Genomic DNA, 8293 nt, shown 5'->3' on the forward strand with positions numbered 1-8293 from the left:
GGGCGCTCTGAGCTGATGCGGAGGGAACTCTAGGATGCAGGGGAAAATGCAAGATACAAAAGAATGTGTATAGTATGTGCTACATTTACAGTAAGAAAGAGGGGAAATACAGATTTCCAAAAAGCCACACTGGAAGGATAAATTGTTAAATTGTTAAAAACGAAATTGTTAAAAATGGGGGAAAGGAGACTAGAATTTAGGGAATGAGTTTGAGGCAACAGGAATAGTAGTGAATATTGACATTTGAAACATATAAATGCTTTACAACTTTTATAAAAATTAAACAAAAACCCTAAAATCTAAACCAAACAGAAACAACTGAACCATACAGAGAAAAGAATTATTTTAATTGACATTGGAAGACAGTACTGTATATTCTCACTGGAATATATTCTACGAATAAAAAGAACTACTAAAAACTGAACATTATTAGTCATTTTATCATCAATAGCAATATTGTATTATTATTTTGAAACTATATTATGTAAATTATAAGATAAAGCAAATCAATAATTACCGATGTAATGTAATTAGGAACCAAGATTTTTAGTGTATAAAAAGGAAGAAAAAAGTAGCTGAATTAAAAACACTAATATTAAATTTGAATTAGAAATGTCGATTTAGACTAATGATTTATAAATATATATATATATCCCCTTGCTCTAGCAACTGGAAGCAACGTTACGTCAGTAGCAATGAGCATCCCCAGTGCACAGGTTGTAGTTTCTAAATTCCATTACCCAGTAAAAGGAAAAAGAGCTTTTTGGAGAAGTGACTCATTTCAGGTCTGGGTTAGGGAAAATACAAAGCAAGCTTGTTTCAGAAAACAAAGAAGTGCTCAAAGACCATAGAGTCATCTCAAAAGAGAAGAGCAGCCAGCTTGAAGGGGCTCCCATTGGCCAAATTTGGGACAATTTGAGCATCAAAAAAGTTATTATAATCAACTGAAACACACTAAATATATAAAAATCCATGAGTCCCTAATAATTATGAAACAAAAGTAAAACAAACAAGCAACAACAACAATACTTTTCTATCACCGCTGGATGTGACAATCTAATTCTAACACAGAAAATTGGTACTTAAGAAAACAAGCATAGGGGCTAGCCCTGTGGCCTAGTGGTTAAGTTTGGTGCATTCTGCTTTGGCGGCTTGGGTTTGGTTCCTACACTACTCATTGGCGGCCATGCTGTGGCAGTGACCCACATACAAAGTAGAGGAAGACTGGCACAGGGGTTAGCTCAGGGCAAATCTTCCTCAGGCAAAAGAGGAGGATTGGCAACAGATGTTAACTCAGGGCAACTCTTCCTCAGGTAAAAAAAAAAAGAAAGAAAAGAAAACAAGCATACATCCTCACTTTTCAGAGGAACTATAGTTCCATTGATGAGAAAAGTCATTCCTTTCAGATGACTGCTGGCTAATAAATGTAGAAGAAATAACAGAATTACAAAATCAGCATTTTGCAACCTTAATGTGATCATTGATTTAAGGAAGACATGGTAGATGTTAAAACCATTAGGAAATAGATGATGGGGAACTGGAGAGTCACATCATGCCAAAATATCATGCCCATAGGCTGTTTGCTGTTGACCAAAGGGGAGAAGATATCTTTATAGAGGAGAGAGATCTGGCTGTCACCACCTCGACTCAGTGATCAACCTTGGTCGCACCAAAAACGGGACAACAAGACAGTAGCCATATGCTTCCTGAGGAGATGAAAGTGAAGTATGGAGCATCAACTACGAAGAATTATTGTCAGGAAATCTTTAATCTGAATCTAATCAAGCCTTCAGATCAAAGTTCTAGTTAACAGTTCAAAGTTCTAGTTACATTGGAAAGAGGAATAAGTCAAATGAAACCATGAAGAAATAACCACATACATTTAGAATTCTACAAGACAGCTGGCTTGGTCTCTTTAAAAAGACAATGTAAAAAAAGTGGGAGGGGGAGATTAAAAGAGACTAAATATCACAATCAAATTTAGTGGGTGATTCTTGGCAATACCTTTGGAAGAAAACAGATATAAAAACACTTCTGAGACAAATGCGAAAATCTGAATACAGACTGGGTAATCAGCGATATTAGGAAATTATTTTCAGTTTGTTCAGGATTGGTTATGGGACTGTGGTTATGTTACAAGACATCTTTATGCAAAAGAATCTAGGGATGAACTGCCATGCTGTCTTTATTTTGAAATGGATTCAGATACATACACACACATACACACTTGAAACAAATATGGCAAAATCTTGACAATTGTTGAATCTACGTTATGGGTATTCAAGTATTCTTTGTACTTTTTCCACCTTGTCTGTATGTTTGGAATTTTCTTGATAAAAAGTGTGTGTGTTTATTTATAGTGCTATGCCACAGTTGAAAATACCAGGAAATTAAATGAGAGATTACTAGATTCCTGAATCTATGAGTTGATGTATGTTACCTATTGAATATTTACTCTTCTATAATAGTTATTTTATAATTTAAATATAAAATAATTTTAATACTTTATTCTTTTGTTTTAATTAAAATAAAATAAGCATGACGCAATGCCTTTGATTTTTGGCTCCATTACATGGTTATTAAACACACATAAAATTTAGCCATGTCTTCCAGCAACTTTTTCATCCCCAAGTTCAAAGTGCAGCCTCATTTTATCTTGGGAGTCCTACAATTGCTTCGCCAATAGCTTATCCTTTGAAAAAAATGTTCTGGGGCCGGCCCCGTGGCCAAGTGGTTAAGTTCCCGAGCTCTGCTACGGTGGCCCAGGGTTTTGCTGGTTTGGATCCTGGGCGTGGACACGGCACCACTCATCAGGCCAGTTGAGGCAGCGTCCCATGTGTTACAATTAGGGGGACCCACAACTAAAATATACAACTATGTACTGGGGGGACTTGGGGAGAAAAAGCAGAAAGAAAAAAAAAGAAAAAGAAAAAAGAAGATAGGCAACAGTTGTTAGCTCAGGTGCCAATCTTTAAAAAAAAAAAAAAAGGAAGATTGGCAAGTTGTTAGCTCAAGGTGCCAATCTTTAAAAAAAAAAAATGTTCTGTAGTCACAAGTTACTGCAACACTGCCTATAGTCATCTCAGGAACACCCAGAATAAGTTCAACTATAAAAATATTAAGATGGTTTGTAATTTTGTACATTCTCCCATGTTTGAGATTTTATTGTCAATCCCAATCAGAAAACAGATAAGACTGTAAAAATAGCAAAAATGGAGAAGGTATTAGGTTTCCAAAATCTTAGAAAGTTCTTGTAATTTTTATTCCTGGTCTATAATTTTTGTCATCCTTTTCTTCTCCTCCCTACATGATCGGTGCAAACCTTGGTGTCGCCTCCTCCCCGCCTTTCCTTTCCTGGACCTGTCCACCTGGTCACAGCCATCTCCTTCACCATCCACCTCCGACACCCTTGTTCCCATAGCCCTCTTCCTTCATAAAGGTCCCAGTCTCTAAGCCAAGCCTGAAGGGATGGTTAGGAGGGACAGTATGTATAAACAGTCACCATTCAGACATTACTCAGTCCAAAGTGAATATCTTCCACCCTGGGGCCAGCCCGGTGGTGCAGCAGTTAAGTGTGCACGTCCCGCTTTGGCGGCCTGGAGTTCGCGGGCCGGATCCGGGGTGCAGATGTGGCACCGCTCGGCAGGCCATGCTGTGGCAGGTGTCCCACACATAAGGTAGAGGAAGATGGGCACGGATGTTAGCTCAGGGCCAGTCTTCCTCAGCAAAAAGAGGAGGATTGGCAGCAGATGTTAGCTCAGGACTGATCTTCCTCAAAGACAAAAAACAAAAACCAAAAAAAACCTTCCACCCAGTCTTGTTCCTCTTCACACAGCAAAGGCCATCATTGGGAATTCCCTCACCTATACTTGCGGGGCGAGGTCGTTTCATTTCTTCTTTGTGTCTTCGCACTTCCTAATAGCTCTTCAGCTAAGCTCAATTTAATCGGCTTGGTGAAGAAAAATTAATTTTCTCCAGCATGGTGGAATCTTGGGCAGAAGCTACATTTAAAAAGACAAAGATAGATGCTAGATAGATAGATAGAGGTGTGTGTGTGTGCATGCGTGCACGTGTGTATATGGATCTCCAGCCTTAGTCTTCAGTTCAGGTTGATGGAATTAACAATATCTGGATGTTTTTTCTAAATTTCACTTCTGAATTCCTTTTTTATCTAGAATATAACTAGAAACTTTTGGCATAGAAAAAAGAATATAAACTTTGCAATGAGCCTTATCCTGTCCCACTAGCTCTATGATCTTATGCACATTAAGTTAGAGTCTCTTCATCTCTAAAACAGGAATAATAATACATATGTGATAGGGATGTTCTGTGACTGAAAGAGATAACTATGAAAATGCCCATCAAAACGCCTGGCCCATAGCAAGGGCTTAGTGTCAATTCCATTTCCCTGACTTTTTCCTTCTCTCTCCGCTTCCCCAGCCTCTGCAGAAACAGCATTCTTTCTGGATTGTTTTCCACCTTACTCTGAAGCAAGCCTTCCCCACCACTCCCACTCACAGAACTGCTCTCTGAAACAGCCTCTCAACCCCAAACTGCTCCTTCTTTTGCTCATCATTATTTCCTTCACTTGATTTTTTCCTCCTGGCCAAATCATTAGCTAAGTCACTGTGGGGCTCTGCAGGGTCTGTTTGTGAGGCCAAAGGTAGTGACGGAAGAACATAATACTGGGGATCAGCCTGAGGGGCGGGAGATGGCGTCCAGAACAGCAAATCAGTGGTTTGGGTCACTGTGGCTGGAATTAGGTCCAGAACAGATGCAAAATTTTAAGGGGAAGTCTAAGCAAAGGTTCATGACCAGTCTCAGCACCAGGTCACTGACCAGACCCCTGGAAAGTGGGGGCCAAGTAAGGAGAGTCCCCTCTGGAAGGTGGCAGGCACGACCAGAAACCTGAAACAGGAACGGGAGGGAGTGGGGGATCCAGCTTGTTCTTTCTCAAATCCAGAACAGCGAACAATGCGCTGAGGTGACCACAGACCTGGGTTCCCATCAAAGAGCACTAAGGTTCGCTCTGACGGAGACGTTGGACTTCCTGGCCTTTTACAACTATGAGTCTGTGAGGAACTTGTTACCTTTCATTTCCCTGGGTATACTTAGAGTTAAAAGCATACAAGCAAACTTAGCAAACTGCTTTTTTTTTTTTTTTTTTTGTAGAGGGAGAAGAAAAAGGATGAGAGAAACTGTGAAACTGTCTCCTTTTTTGCAGCAACTCTGGATGGGAAACGAAAACGAGGCAAGGAGACAGGGAGATAGGTAATAGCCATTTCTGGAGGAACTCGCGGTGTCTCTACAGCCTGCCTTTCTGGGGAAGCCAGTTCCAATACAACATTGCCAGGGCAGAAAGGAAAGTGTTCATCGAGTAGCCAGTATTACATTCTCATCGTCTCAGAAATTATAACAGCAACTGACTCTCTGAGGTCTGACAGTTGCAACTGATACAAGAGCACTTTAGTAACATTCTTTTTTCAAACGAACACCTGGCAAAAACTCTTTTTTTTATTTTTTAAGATCGGCACCTGAGCTAACATCTGTTGCCAACCTTTTTTTTTCTTCTTCTTCTCCCCAAAGCCCCGCAGTGCATAGTTGTATATTCTAGTTGGTCCTTCTAGTTCTGCTATGTGCGACGCCGCCTCAGCATGGCTTGATGAGTGGTGCCATGTCCGCACCCAGGATCTGAACTGTCGAAACCCCGTGCCACCGAAGCAGAGCGCGTGAACTCAACCACTCGGCCACGGGCCCGGCCCTCCCGGCAAAAGTTCTTACTGCTGGAGAATAAATCCCTTTTCTCCTCCAACCTTAAATGAAACATTAGCTTACCTGACAAGATTAGCAATGTCCTCATTTGGCAAACACACGTGAGAAATACTTTATTATGTATAAACATCTATTTGCCATACAAGGACACAAAAACGCTTGAAGTTTGGGAAGGATGATGGGTTCATCTGACTTGCACAAGGAGCAATTCTTACCTAGGCCACCTTGGGTTGAGGTGAGGCCTCACTGGAGGTGACAAGCCTGGTACCCCAAGGAGGGAGTCTACTGGCATGGTGAGGAGTGGGCAGGGCATGAGGGAAGAAGGTGGTGGGTGGACCCTGAGACAACGTGGTATAGCGGAAAGACATGGACTCTGGAAGCGTTGATTCAGTTCAGGTTAATACACTTCTCTGAGCCTCTGTTTTCTCTTCTATTAAGTGGGCATAATAGAATCTAATGATCAGGAGTTGAATGTTGCAAGAATCACTAGATGAAGTGTATAAAGTGACAAGCATAGGGAGGGCCTGGACAATAATAAAGCCTAGTGTACGTTAGCTTTCACCATCTCCCTACATGGCCGAAGAGGTAACATCTCCCATTCACAAGGTGACCACTCATCCCAATTTGCCCAGGACTTTCCCAGTTTTATTGCTAAAAGTCCCATGTCCGGGAAAACTCTTCAGCCCCTGGCAAACCTGAGACAGTTGGTTTACTCTGCATTTCCCACACCTTGATGAGACACCTTGTCCAAACCTCAGCTCTGGGCCTGCCAGCCCTAGGGCAGGGCTGACGAGCCTCCTTCTGGGATCTGTGCTGGGGTACCCGGGTGGGTGCAAACGCCAAGAGGTGTCTTAACCATCATTTATGCTTATATTTAAACTGTTTCCCCAGGCACTGGGAAGGTTAAGGATAGAAAGAACAAGACACAGTCCTTACCTCACAAAGGAGCCGCGGGAGACATGCACAAGGGGGCAAAATTAAGGAGGAAGGAAGTTATGTGTGAACTGATAATGGAAGTTGTCAGTCTAATTGTTCACTGGGAGAGTCCTCAAAGGCTGGTGAGCAGAACAGCCACAACAGAGAGGCCACTTTAACTCAATGCTAGGCACTCCCGCTGGACTCTGGAGACAGGGGAGTGGTGGAATGGAGAGGGCCTGGTACATAGAGAGAAGCTCGCTGAGGTCCCTTGGGAGGTGTGTGTGCATGTGTCATGGGAGACACAAGGACGGTCAGAAAAGTCTTTATAGTGGAGATAACAATTGTTCTTGGAGATTGTGTAGGATTTCTTGATGGGGGAGAGGAGATTCTAGGCAGAGAGAACAGCATGTGGCCAGAACCAGTGGGAACGAGCAGCATGGGAGAATCTGGGAAGGCCTATTTTCTGCTCTGAGTCGAGCACAGAGTTCAAGGAAGGGTGAATGAGGGGTATAACTTTGTAGCGGTAACAAAGGCTGGATCCAGGCCTGGTAGGCCTTGCAAAGGGGTTTAAACCTTAAGGGTAATAAGCAACATGATCAGATTTATTTTCTAAAGGAACTTTCTGGCAGCTACCGTATGGGGGATGGGTTAGATGGAATTAAGACTGTAGATAGAAGACTAGTAAGAGAGTTGTGACAGTCCAGCCTGAGGGGGCACGATAGGAGAGCAGTGATAGGGGAAGGCTCAGTGGGCTTCGGTGGCTGAACAGAGGGGAAGGAGGTGTGGATAGTGACGGGGACGACTCCGGGCAGATGTCCCGGCTCTGGCTCAGGTGACTGGGAGTGTGATGATACATTAATGATACTGGCTCTGGGCCTCAGCTTCCTCGTCTATAAAAGGGTGATGAGTATCTAACTACCTCGTGGAGTTATTACGAGGACTTACTTGTAAAGGGGTTCATTAATGTCTGGCACATTAGAGAGTTCTGTATGAGCGCTTGACACATAAACAGATAACCCACGGAGGGACATGTTTGGGAAAAGAGATAGGATCTTTTATGGACATGTATTGAGCGCCAGAAGTCTATGGGACATTGCCATTAGGCAGTTGAAAAACAGACTTGGAACTTTGGAGCAAGGTCTGGACAGAAACATTTTATGGATGGGAGTTGCCTCCAGAGGAATGGGTAAAATTGCTTATAAATACTGTGCAAATAAGGAGAAGCGGACCAAGGAAGGTAACATGAGTGACAACATCTCACAGAAGGCTGAGGCAGAGACTTCAGAGAAGCTAAGAGGGGCTGTCCCAAAACGATGAGAGCTAGGAAGAGTGGTGTCAAGGAGGCTGGGGGAAGCCGCAGGAGACGCTTCAGAGGTAAAGGAAGATGAAGACCTCTGGTCATGAAAGTGAAGGCTCATGTTTCAAGAACAGAATTACAGGAAAGGAAAGAAAACCTAAAGATGGGAGGCTGGGAGCAAAAATATTTAGAACTGAGATTCAGGAGGAAGTCATGGGTAACATGCTCACCAGGTGGCGCCAAAGACCCTCTGTGGCTATCAATGAGCGCCTCAGAACTCCCGCCTCTTAGGCAAGCCTTGTTGGA

The sequence above is a fragment of the Equus asinus genome, chromosome 8, assembly GCF_041296235.1.
Source record: "Equus asinus isolate D_3611 breed Donkey chromosome 8, EquAss-T2T_v2, whole genome shotgun sequence".
NCBI lineage: Eukaryota > Metazoa > Chordata > Mammalia > Perissodactyla > Equidae > Equus > Equus asinus.